Raw genomic sequence first — 13,593 nt, forward strand, 5'->3', positions numbered from 1 at the left:
GCCAGGCATTTGGAAAGCAAAAATCCCTATAATTTTTCTTGTCTAGACCTGAGGAAATAGAAGTTGAAAGCACAACCTCTGTCAGAGTCTTCCCTTCTATCAACCTGTTCACAGGAGAACTTCCCAGAGCTTAAAGGGGGAACAGACTCATCAGACTCCCACAGATCTTCCACTCCAAAGCCCCCAGAGCAGTGAGTATTAAATAGTCAGATGTGAAAAAAAGTAAGATCCAATGTGTTTTACATTGTACGTATATGAGACAAACTCACTTCAGGGTAACATTGATTTTGTTATTTCCTAACTTCTGAGAGTTTAACTCCATATTTTTTAAAATGTTTTAATGCTACTGTGAGAATGCTCTAAATATGACACCAACCATGGATCAAAATAATACAGTTGATGGGCTTGTGAAAAGATTATGTGTGTAAAAAAGGGCCGCCAGAGACATGGATTAGGATGCAGAAAAGCCTGTTCCTCTTGATCTAATTTAATCACAGCCTCAATGAGACTCAACCTGGGCCTGTACACTGCTCTACTGACTGCAAAACCCAAATTTACAGTAGGAGTGACTAGAGCTACAAAGCAAAAAAATCCTCCAGGCACAGCCTTTCATTATGTAACCAAGCAGTTCAGCATGCACAATATTTTTTCAGCATTTGCTGAAATATTTTGCTGAGTGGGAAAGGACTGTTAAGGAGAACTTTAGTGGGGCTTTTCTAACTGTAGGTTTTGTGACAATAAAACCTTTTAGGTCAACATACTGCCGTATCATTCTTAATCTATTTTTTTTCAACTTCTAACCTAAATTTGCCACATTTGTTTTTCAAAAAAACCCAGTCTAATGAAGATGGAGTCGGGGGAGGTCTTACTACTTGTGGAAAAAATTCCCAGCCTATTTTATAGCTGCCATACTCTTCATCTTCCGATGCATCAATGTACATTGCACTTTTGAGCTGAAATTCTAAGTTCCAGGATTCAACCTAGAAGGATATTTTATGATCAAGCATCTTACAAAAAAGACATGCTAATAGAGAGAATTAGCAGCAAATACTTCATGATACGTTTATAATATGCATAGTTTTATATCTAGGTTGCATTGGCAATTATATGAGGACATTTGTTCCAGAAAGAAACTTATTATAGGAAGTACATCTACTACATCATGAAATACAGTTGTATTTTGTAATCATGCCAGCATTTAAGATATGATTGTCTACAGAATGATTAACATTATTTGCCTGCATTCTCTAAGCTATAATTATTTGCCAAGGACAGCTACATTAGAAACTGGAAAAAAAATCATTCCTTAGTACTTTAATATTCAGAGACTTTTAATGAGTCCAACTTGTCACTATTTGGGGCTCTCGCAGACTCTTTCTATGCATCCACCTTAGACAACCTGGCTACTTTTACAAAAAAGTCACATTGCAGTATCCCAAAGCACAGTCAGTCACCCCTAGGCAGATAGGTACCTGATGAACAGGACCCATCTGTTGTGAAGACTCTATAAAATAAACAAAAGAACCATCTTTAACAGTAGTATCCTGGCCAGCTAACGCTGTAATAAGGAGGATGCCTGAAGGACAATAAAATCAGTTTAAGCAAGTTGCTTTGAAGAGAGGAGTCAGCAGAGATGGAAAATCCTCCAGAGCGACAAGCAAAGGAAGGTTCTGTAATGAGGCCCCTACGTGTTCTGCAATTAAGCATTACAGAAAGTAATGCTTAATTTAATAAGTCAGAATGGCCTGAGAGCCCAGTGGCTGGGTACTTGCACTGGAATGGGAACAGGTTCCTCCCAGTCCCTGCTGCAATTAATATTTATTCATTTTAGTTAATGTTCAACAATTTCACCAGCAAAAAAAATGCGGAATATCCCATCCCTAGGCAGATAGGGCACATTTTTGTCATGTAAAAAATACAAGCTCAGGTAGTGTTCTCACAATCAAGCACAAAGGGGATTTAGGCCCTACTTTCTCAATCTTCTCATCTTATCTAATGAATAAAACACCAACACATAGGCTCAAAAAGCCCAAACACCTTACTGATATCTGTGCCTTGTATTTTGTTTTAGCTGGCTCCCACCTAAGTTCAGGGTATGATTTAGATCATCTGTGTGTGGACCTCAGCAGAACTGAAAGTGTCTTGAAAATGGACAGAAGTCTCAGTATTTCTCTGAGCTATTTCTTTACTTTTAGATATTCAAAGATACAGTTATAGTGGTTTAGTACACTGATCCTGAAATTGGTACTCAAATTATTAGTTCATCATTCCTTTTCTTTTACCAATGTGACAAAATCAGCACTAGGAACACGAGAAGTGAGCTTAGTGGTGACACCAAATAATTGCAGTTTTGCGCTGGTTTAAAAAGTACATTTTACCTCCAAAAGTACCGAGATTTGGTTAGATTATGTAAGGTGAGCTCGCTCTGTGGAGATAATTTAGCAGAGAGTTAAAGTCCTATTGCTTCTGAACAGCTAACAATATAGGATGTAGCAAATGTAAACTTCAAGGGCTCAGTTTATCACCATATAGCTAAACACAAAAATGAATACCATTCTGTAACAATAAATTTCAGGTTGCTTCCCTGGGAAAACCAGGATAAGATATTTGCACGGTAAGCTTGCTTCAGCCATACTACTACTTTGTCAGATGCATGTGCTACTGAAATAACGAGAAGCCACACCTTATTCTGTGACCTTCTTCTCTTAGTTATTGTGATAAAATACTTACCATACAAATTCAGTGATTCAAAAGTAATTTGAAGCTCACATTGTACCGAAAAGGGATCAGCACTTTACTAAACATACTCTTTCTTTGTCTGGAATAATAGGTTTACCATAGCAACCTTATTATAGAGGGAAAGCTACTGGCAAACACATCCTAAATTCTCTTTAAATTCTGGGGCATACAAAAACAATTAAACACAAAGGACTATAATATTCTGCACCTTCTCAACCGCCTGTGCAAGAGCTACACTTTATGAGTAAAAAGAAACAAGTTCACCTCAGACTTTTCATAGCAAGTGGCCTCCTCTCCTTGCTGAACAGGGACAGTAAATTTTATCGTCTGATGACTTCAGATGAGGGAAGCTTCATGACGGAGGTTGTATTAGCTATTAGCATCGAAAAGCTTAACCTACTTATTGCAATGCAAGATTCCAAAAATAGAATAATTATACAAGACATTTATGTGTCTACAGTCTCAGTATTTCCTCGCACTCTTTCCTCTCATTGATGTCAATAGAAGTATTAACTTATTTCTGATAATTGTTATTACTTGAAGACTGAAAAAAAGACCAGCTTAGGGTGGGGATTTTTGGTTTTAAAGGGAATTAAAGTGCCACATCTCATTAAAACATGTTTGTTAGATAACTGATTCTAGAATTCTAAAAATCCATGCCTTAAGCATTTAGCTTTTGATTTTATTCACCATTTATTATAGAATTTTTTCATTCCTCTTGTCCAACATTTATGAAAGCATAACTAAAGTAAACAGCACCTAGACTTACATCAAACCTGCTTCCATGCGAATTGTTGTGACCATTAGCTGCATGCATTCAAACCAATTTCCAGCTGCCTATGTAGACTGACTGAAAGTCTCTTTTATACAGGTAATTTTAATTTTAAAACACTGTGCTAGAAGTATATAATTTGCATAATAAAACATTTTCACCCTGTTATTGCCAGCAAAAATATCAGGAAGAAACAGCAATAGCTTTCAATGTAAAAATAAACACTGAATATAATAAGATGTACTTAATTGTTTCTTCCTGTATATAACTCCACAACATAAAGGATTTTTCTGTGCATGGTGATGATTTTTTATCTTCTAAATGAAAAAAAAATAAAGTAATTTTTTCTTCTTTCTTTTTTTCTTTTTTTTCTTTTTTCTTTTTTTTTTTTTAATTTGTAAGGAATACAGCGCCAAATTGCACTGAGATTATGGCAAAAGCAAACCAGGTTCATTGGTTCCTCAGAAAGATGGTGTTTCAGGCTAGTCATAAATAGAAGGGAATGTGCCTTTAGGAAGGACTTTCTGCCTCACGCTGTCCTAGGCTTAACATCTGAAAGCATTACCTATCAGAAATTGGCAATTTCTTTGTTATCAAGCAATCTCAGACAACCTGAACACATTCAGTAAAGCTGCTGTGTCTTTTCTGCCAGCAGAACCCATTTCATGCTGGATGGGAGCAGATGATCTAAAATAATGTTCAGAAATGGCAATACAGAGAAGGAGGATGGGAGGATTTGTATGGAAGATCACAAAGTTTCAGGGGACACAGTGGGTGGGGGAAGCAGATGTGACTTAAGGAAGTGATAGATAGGATGTAGCAGCTTCAGGTAAGGAAAAGGAAAATTCACTGACTGAGTAGCAGAGCGAAAAAAGAGCAGTAAAGGGAACGAACAGTACAATAAAGAGGGCAAACAAAACGCAGCACTTGCATTTTGCAGGGTGGACAATCTTATCATGCCTTGTTCAGTCTGAGGTCTCAAGAGCAGTGTAATCCAGCTGAGCTCGATCAAAGTGGAGAAATTTATAGACTCAAACAGAAAATAACCACTGTCTTCTCAGTGGGCACAGATAGTTTATTTTGCATTTTGCATGTCTTATTCCCGAAATGGCCTGAGATGACTTCCCACACCTAGAATGTCATTTCATTCATGGCATTCATAATTTTTCATATAAAAATGTTGTACTGACTATGCAGAATATTATTATGCCTTATACATGGAGGGATCCTCGGCTTTTAAAATTATGGTTATTCTTAGACCTGGTTGATTGGATGGTTTACGAGATGCCAGAAAAAGGAAACCTTTGGAAGCATCTTTAGGACGTGCAAAAGTATCCTTGGAACCTCTTTAAACACCTGAATATCTGGCTCATCTCACACAAACTATGAAAATCTGGGGATTAGTTGCTTATGAGGATTTTGGGCAAGTGGGACCAATGTTCTGCTTCTAATATATGAACAACGACATTTGCAACCTCTAGTTACGGTGGCTAAAAAAGCTTTATGAACTTAGATCAGTACAGTTATGTTTGTCTCCAATGCTCCAACATGTCTGAAGATTTGTGACAAATCAGCTGGGTAGGCTAGCATAAGGCTGGTGCTACCTCTTCACCAAAAGGAGTTCAACATCTACATGAAAAAAATCAATTCTCTTGCTGGCCTTGAACGCTCCTTTCTGCACTGACGTGATATTTTACCGCCTCAGAGAAACGAAGAACATCGCGCTCAGCTGTAGCTGCGGAGTGAGGAGGGTGCCCTGTGCTGCTCATCACAACACGCCGACCTTTCTCTCGTGTACCGGCGTTAGCTCATTGCCGGCGAGCGGCGCAGCGGTAGGAGCGGAGGTGTGTATGAGATGCATCAGTAGTGTGGCATCCTGGCTCTGCTGCGCTCTGCGCCTCACGAGTCTTTGCAGGAAAGATAGAACGTCAACAGCCCAGGAGAGGACATCTTGTACAGCAGCTTCTTTGCGTTTGAAACTTCAGATGGGAATATTGATGTTTTTGTATTTTAACTGAAGCTAAAAGAACCACGAAGGATTTCTTTTCTTAGTGTGCACAGGATTGCTGTATTAGGCTGTTGGGCGTTTGGGGTGGGGGCCTTGTTTTTGTGGAGATCTTGTGGTGAAAATTGGGTTTTCCACGTGAGGTTCTAAGCAACAAGCACTTTTTTTTTCTGCAGTATATTGCAAACAATAAAATTGTGCATTTATCTCCTCATATACATGAATAAATGTGCTGCAACTATTACAAGAACAACTACTTGTTCATATTTGGATTGGGAACTAACTTTCTGTTTCTAAAGCAATACACAGAAAACAAACATGCCTTCAGTCTACTCATAAAAAGAGATTATTTGCAGCATGACTGACCCAAGACCTCACTAAAGATATAAAAGCTCCAGAGAAGAGCTTAGCTGAATCATACAGACATAAAATGAAATGAAAATTACTTTAATAAATCTAAAGTAATTTCCAAACTTCAGATTTTTGAATTACTTTTTTTCCAGAATTTTGTACGCTGAAGCGAACTTTTAGTAGCAAGCTCTGAGATTTTATTTAAATAGCACTAACAGTAGCTAAAGCTTGTAATTGGGTTAAATATCTGTATTTTTCTTAGTCTTACTAGGCACCTCTCAACTTTGATAACTGCATCAGCTCTACCAACAGGGCTGAAGTAATTGTAATCAACTATTACCATATAACTGTATCACACACTTAGAAGACTTGTATCTATAGCTGATAACTTTTTCTTCCAGTTTGCATTATCTTACCTCAGGCTCTTCTGTGATTTCAAAGGCCAGGACACTTTCACTAATTGCTTAAATCGATACACCTGTTTAATTTCCATATTATGATCGGAAAACCTACTCCAAATCTGTGGTAAGCACTCAGTGACACTGGGCCATCCAGTGCTGCATGGAACATCATAGTCACATGTGAAAGGACTTGGAACGGGTTGAAAGGCTTCACAAGGCGTGTGCAATGCAGGGAGTGCCATGGTGGCTCTGGGGACTTTGCTGTGTACAGCTTCCTTATCCTTTTCCTTTCCTTACCCTTTCCTTCCTTTCCTTTCCTGAAGACTCATGTCCGCCCATCACCTACACTCAGTGTCTTGCAGTAGCTGTTAATATAAAAATTCGGCCTAAGAAAAACAGCAGAAATTCAACTATTAAGAATTTATTTTGTTAAAGCTGCCTGAGACTTTCCACTACTGTATGTGTATTTTACAAAGTTGTTCGCTAGTACAAAGTACTGAGTTGTCCCTCATATAATAGAGTGTGTGGGTCTTTTCTCAGCCAGAAAATGTTTCTTTTAATCTTTTTAAAATTGAAATGCATTACAATGTGAAAGAATATTAAAAAAGGTCTGACAATTTAGTTTTTTCTTGAGAGAAAAAAAAAAAACAACACAGCAAACAAATATCCCTAAGATAACAACCCTGCAGAAATAAAAGGTAAGTATGTTATCCCAAACAACAGAACTTTCACAACAGCGCAGGCAACTGAATATCCAGGACTGTAAAAGCAAGCGTTATGCAACAGCAATTGCAAATGGCTGAGACTTGCCCCCCGCTTTAGTACACACGGCATGTATGACTGGAAGCCTAATTGCACAGTTGGCATATGGCATCTGAAGTAAGTGCTCTTCCTATGTGACAGCCTAATAGTGAAATACTTCTTTAGACAAATCCACTCAACAGCACCACTTTACAGATTTAGCATCAGATAGTCTTTTACAGCTCTTGCTGATCAGCACTACTGATTTGTAACTTGTTTTCCATGTTGTTTTTCTTTTTTCTTTTTTTTTCCTCCTCCCTGTCTTTAAACATTTGGGTAAGAAGCACTGCTGTGCTGCTAGTTTCCTTTTCAGATTGTTAACTTGTTGACATCTGCTATCATCAGCAAGCCGGCATGTCTCCTCCATCTGCTTCCCCTCGGTAGCAGTGCTTTGAGGATACACTCCTTGAAGGCTGCTATTGTGTTTCTGCCACAGCCAACAGGGAATTTCTAGGGGAGTTCCAGAAAAGGAGTCATCGAGAATGCCCCTGGCCACTTTGCAAGAGCTGGATTTTAGCTGTGTGCCTCGCTTTTCCTGGTGACATCTTCCCCAGGTCTCCCCTTGGTGGCACACCCTTGACAATTTGCTCACTATATTAAGGGGACAAGTAGGACTACAAAGGCAATTACACCTCTGTTTGAAAGAAATGTGATAGTCGATGTCACCACACAGAGGAATGATGTGTGAAGAAGACAAGAAAGAAGGTGGCAAAAAGCTTTCTAAAGAAATGCCTTGTTAAGGCAGGGAACAGTAGAAATGGAAGAGGAGGAGGAGGAATCGGGGAAAAAGAGAAAAATGAGACAGCATGGTAAATCTGACTCCAAAGATGTAACAATCCTAGGATTCAGCAAGCCATCATCTGATTTTTTTCTACCCTTCTCCCCTCCCCTCTTATCTCACCCCAATAAAAATAGATCCTCTTTCTTCCATCAGCCTCTTACTTTTCTGCTTTTCTCTCTACTTCTTTTCACTTTCCACTTTGTCCAGTGGGCTCTCCCCTCCTTTAAAATGTTTCACTGCTGGGTACCGAACATTTTGTACTGCTACAAATCACCCCGTCTTTCAGATCACCCCGTGTTACCTTCTCTACCTTGCACTGACCTCTGTCTTTTCATCTCTTTTTCATTCTTTCCCTCCAAAATGCTTTCAATAACTTGAACTCTCATGAAAAACTACTGTAAAGAGATGCCAATAAATCAAGTAAAGGATACATGGCATTCTACTAAAACTAACATCTTCTGCACAGAATATGAAAAATGAAGTATTGTGTTTGATTTAAAGGAGAATGCTTTCTTGAGAATGCTTTTCCTTCACCTTGACAACTATCAGGAAAAATAAGTCTCATTTCCCTTTCAGCCTGTCCAACTGTCTGATGCTTAGCATAAGCTGCTATAAAATACTTTCTAGCAAAACCCGAACATAATAAAGAGTCACAATCCAACAGCAAAAGATAGATGAAACACAAGGACATTGTTCCAGAAGCTGTGACAGCTTTTGAGGCATTTACAGCTTTATACATTTGAATGCTTTATCATCCAGAGGATTGACTGCTTACCCCTTTTTGACATGATCTGCCATGTAATGAGTCATAGCACTAATTCCACAGAGATATTTAATTTCCAGATTAATTTACTAGAAAATGTCAACTGCTTTGTGGAAGTTTAATCACCAAAATGTTAACCTTGTTCACTTCCTGCTGATGCCAGTTGTTTATCAGGTAGTAAATTTCAAGATATTTTAGGGTTGTAATACAAGCCTATCTATTACAACGTTTAAACTCCTAGACACTTTGCTCTTTGAAGCTTTAACCAAGATTAAGGAGCTTTATAATGGCAAAACAACAATATGAAAAGATTCAACTGCATAGCAACCATCAATATTATTTGCAGATAACAGACTGCCAAGTTCAGAAACCATGGCAACAAATGACATCACACTCTATCTACGTTATTGATTAGCTTTCACCTCAAGATTTTTTTCCAGAAATGAAAGACATTACCTAGCAACTGCATCATCTACTGAGTTCTTCCAAGTTAAAATGCTCTTACCCTTCACTTGTAAGCAAATTTTTCCTTTTTGTTGCCAACTGGCCAGATTGTGTGCTAGCCTCTTGCTACAAGGCTTTCTATTTAATCTGTTGAAAAGACATTGCCTTATGGCTCCTAAAATCTTTGCCCCAAATGTAATTGCATCTGTGAAATAATGCTTCTTCCTGGCCCCCAAAAAGGTTGGCTCTGAGGAAAAGTATGTAATGTGTAATGAGGGATTTAAAGGCATGATTGTAACAGCTTTTTAAATGCGAACTTTATCTTTAGAAAGCAAAACAATCCTTCAATTTCCCACTCTCTGATTTCAAGTATTAATAGTAAATTATTCATTGCAGTTAACCCTGAGTTTACAGATTTCAGGAAGAGTGCATAGCAATAATAAAATAGTGAGCCAATAGTTATCAAAGATGACCAGCTAGGCACGTTATCTATCACCCTACAGGTGTACTTGTTTAAACTTCTTGAAAGTAATACCCTCTTTGCTCATCTCTCTTGATAGGACCCCATGAGCAGGCAAGGACACTGTCTCTAAAGACTGAGTTCGAGAGAACAGGCATAATTATAAGCTTCACATATTTATACTTAGCCTCCTGTTTGGAGGACCTGAATAAAACCTGGCAATTAAAGACAATTAGCAGTTTCCAAGCTAGTCAAAACACATGCAACAAGTAATTAAAGCCTACCAGTGAGGTCACACTATTCCTGCAATGTCTGCCACAGAAAAGATAGATTTGTGTTGAGTGTCCAAACCTTCTTGACAAATACAACAGTACTCTGAAGCACGAAAATTAAGGCATTTTATTTTAATTGTTTAACTCAAGCAACTGCTATGAAGAGCCTAAGACTGAAACAATTGCCTGTACATTAATATTGTTGCTAGTTCTGAGAGCAAGAAGTCTAATTTATAGTGTGCATTAGGCTCAAAATTTCTAGAAGGACCACCACTAAATAAGACATATGCTCCTGTCAAGATTTCTGCTTTGACTTAAACCTACCTTCATTTTGCCAGTCACTCACAAGTAACAGATTTACCTGTGTGCTTAAGTTGGAGCTGCAAAACGCAGCCACCCGCCCCTTCTCTACCACCTGCTTTCAGCCCTGACCCACGTTGGACCAGATACTCTGCATCTGCTCTTAGTGAGACAGCCCACTGAAAATGCTATCAATCAGCCAAGAAACGTGCCTGGAAGAGCCTCAACACTTGGTCAGTGTCACCCACTGGACGAGAGAAGAGGAAACACCACTAATGAGCAAAAGAGGTGCTTGAAACTGAATGGAAACTAGGGACCAAGAAAGCATTTTTCATATCAGTGTAGGGGCTGCTATACTACCACATAACATGAACTTCTGGGAGTGTAATGGAAGGTTTATATAACTCACAATTCTTCCTATAACTCCTCTCTCAAAAGAGGGAGGGAAAGAGAAGAAAGAGTCCAACATGCCCAGAAAGCATTAAAAGCTCTCCAGCAGATGGAGAACTCAAAACACATGACCAGTCATTAGTCCCTTGACAATTTCAGTCAATATGATTTTGAGGAAAAATGGTCACATAAAATGCCAATGATATGCTTGATATTAAATATTCTATCTCTTTTCCTTTAAGGATATGGCTAATCTTTTTTGTCTTTAAAAGTCACTGTTTAAAAAGTGAGAATTTTATCAACATTGATATATGGAAAAATTTAAGCTGAAAATAAGAATAACAAAATGTCAATTCTGTATAGCATGAGAAACATTCGGAAGTCAAATGAAGCAAAAATAGAAAAGCTAAGGTCTATTATATAAATCAGAGAGTAAGAGGATCTTTTACAACTGATTAAAAAGGTTAAGACTGTAAAGCCTGATAAGTACTGCAGGGAATTCTATGCTAAATTGAAAACATCTATCCTCTTCTGTTTTGGAAATAAGTAGTGCTTTGTCAATCTATCTCCTCAGTCATCATGTAAGAACACAAAGACAATTCAAATAGTGCTTTCTACAGACCGATTGCTTTATTAAATATTTAAAAAATCATCAGAAATGAGATTGCTGGCTAAAACAGCAAACCTTTTAAGGAAAAAGCAATATTCACTGCAACAGTTTCTAGCAAAAAATATCTGCCAAGCGAAAGAACAACTAAGAAGAGAAATCTGGACCTAGCCAGTGTGGCTGAGTGGTTTCATCTTTTTGGGTAGAGAAAGAGATCGAAGCCATCTGCTGTAGCAATTAGTGTGCCTTTTCTCCCCCCACAATACTTTGTCTAAGCAGGTCCAATAAATTGTAAGCTGCGTCTTCCCCAACAATGAATATATGGAGAACATAGTGCTCCCAGAGATAGTAGTCGCTATTACAGAAACCTGAAGGTAGACACGACTCCCTACCCACTCCAGCTATTTAGAAGCAGCTCTTTCCTACTTCAGAGCAAGGCTATTTCATTGGAAAGAAAGAACTTAACCCATCAGATAAACCAGGCTTGTGAAATAGACCCTACAAAAGCAAATTTCAGTACTTTTTTAGCCTTAACAAAAGCTCACTAATAAAATAGCCAGTGACAAAGTCAACAAAGCAGAAACACAGTGGAGATTTCACGTGAATTCACAGGTGGGAGAGGTTGGTGGGAGCTTTTTCTTCATTTTTTTGTGCTTTTACATTTAAGGGTAGGAGTAGGAAAAGTTAGATAACTTTTAGCTGGTGCCAAGGCACCAAAAGATAGGACTTGGGGAGAAGACCATTTCTATGACAATTTAGTAAGCACGCTCTGGAATATGTATGTGTAAGAAATGTATTCTAACAGGTTCCACCAAAGAAAAGATCCCAAAACTAAAGACAGCTGAGGATGAAGGCAAAATTTGGATGGGGAATGAAAAGGTGTGAGAAAAGACGGAAAGCCAGATATACTGAAAACTTGTAAATCTGGCAAACAAGAAGATTTTGACAGCAGATTCCAAGATGAGGACAATGGGAAACATCTGGCCATGAAGTCAGAGTACAAAATCAAAATGAGTAACAGATGAATCAGGCTTGAAGGATAAGTTTGGAGTGCTCCAAACACCCTGAAAAATGAAGAAAAGAAGATGTGAAATGCAAGTAAAGAAGAGCAAAACCATGTACAAATCATAGAATCATAGAATCATTTAGGTTGGAAAAGACTTTTAAGATCATTGAGTCCACCTGTTAACCTAAGACTGCCAAGTCCACCACTACACCATGTCCCTAAGCACCACATCTACACCTCTCATAAGTACCTCCAGGGATGGTGACTCAACCACTTCCCTGGGCAGCCTGTGCCAATACTTCTTCTTTTGGTGAATAATTTTTTCCTAATATCCAGTCTAAATCTCCCCTGGCACAACTGGAAGCCATTTCCTCTTGTCCTATCACTTGTTACTTGGGAGAAGAGACCCACCTTGCTACAACCTCCTTTCAAGTAGTTGTAGAGAGTGATACAGTCTACCCTTGTTACTGAAGAACAGACAAGGGTGGAATGTAAGTAGCAGAACTCACAGAATGGGTGATGATGTGAGAACAGAAAGTCAGGTGATCTGCCAAAAGAAAGACCAAAGGAAGGAGAAACTGTTACTGACATTCAGCAAAATAAGGCAGATTAATCTCAAAAATACAAGGGTATGCACAAAAGGGATAAGGATGAGTAGTTCTGAGGAATATGCTCCAGGAAGTGGAAACCCAGGTGTCCTAAGGAAAATCTTTCCAATTTACAGAAAAGTGTCATTAAAAGAGAATTAAAGAAAACAATTAGCTCAAGCAGTGGTGTGAAGAGAGAGAAAAGCTATATTATCCTCTAAAAGCAAAAGAACTTCTCTCCAAGTCAAAATGACTTTATAGAATAAGCCAACATATTTTACATAATAATAAATAATCAGACACCATTTCCAAAGGAAGACAGCTCTGATTAATCAAGACATTCACCTTGTTGAACTAGGAAGCAATGTATCATTTTACAGACTGCTGAGTCTACAGAAAGAAACACTATTTCACTTACCACTATAGTTCAAAACTTTACCAGATGATTTTTATTGTCTAAGAACTATTTATTTGTCACTGCTATGGCGACCTTTCCTCTTACACAGTGGCACCAAACCACCATGGCTCGTACAGATTGAATGGTGACCATTAAACCCAGTTGGCAGCCGGTCAATAGTGGTGTTCCCGGGGTGGGGCAGTTCAGTACTGGGGCCAGTTCTGTTCAATATCTTTATCGATGATCTGGATGAGGGGATTGAGTGCTCCCTCAGTAAGTTTGCAGATGACACCAAGTTGGGCAGGAGTGTTGACCTGCCTGAAGGTAGGAAGGCTCTACAGAGAGATCTGGACAGACTGAATGGATGGGCCGAGGCCAACTGTATGAGGTTCAACAAAGCTAAGCGCTGGATCCTGCACTTGGGTCACAACAACCCCATACAATGCTAGAGGCTTGGGGAAGAGTGGGTGGAAAGCTGCCTGGTGGAAAAGGACCTGGGGGTGTTGGCTGACAGCCA

The 13,593-nt window shown here is 38.7% G+C and overlaps 1 protein-coding gene across 1 annotated transcript in view; it reads right to left on the reverse strand.

Moving 5' to 3' along the window:
- The window catches only part of ITGBL1 (integrin subunit beta like 1), a gene marked incomplete at its 5' end in the record, with an annotated part of 150,966 nt that overhangs the window by 21,335 nt on the left and 116,038 nt on the right, over window positions 1-13,593 (reverse strand). The window lies entirely within an intron of this gene.

The sequence above is a fragment of the Phaethon aethereus genome, assembly GCF_964289735.1.
Source record: "Phaethon aethereus genome assembly, chromosome: 1".
NCBI lineage: Eukaryota > Metazoa > Chordata > Aves > Phaethontiformes > Phaethontidae > Phaethon > Phaethon aethereus.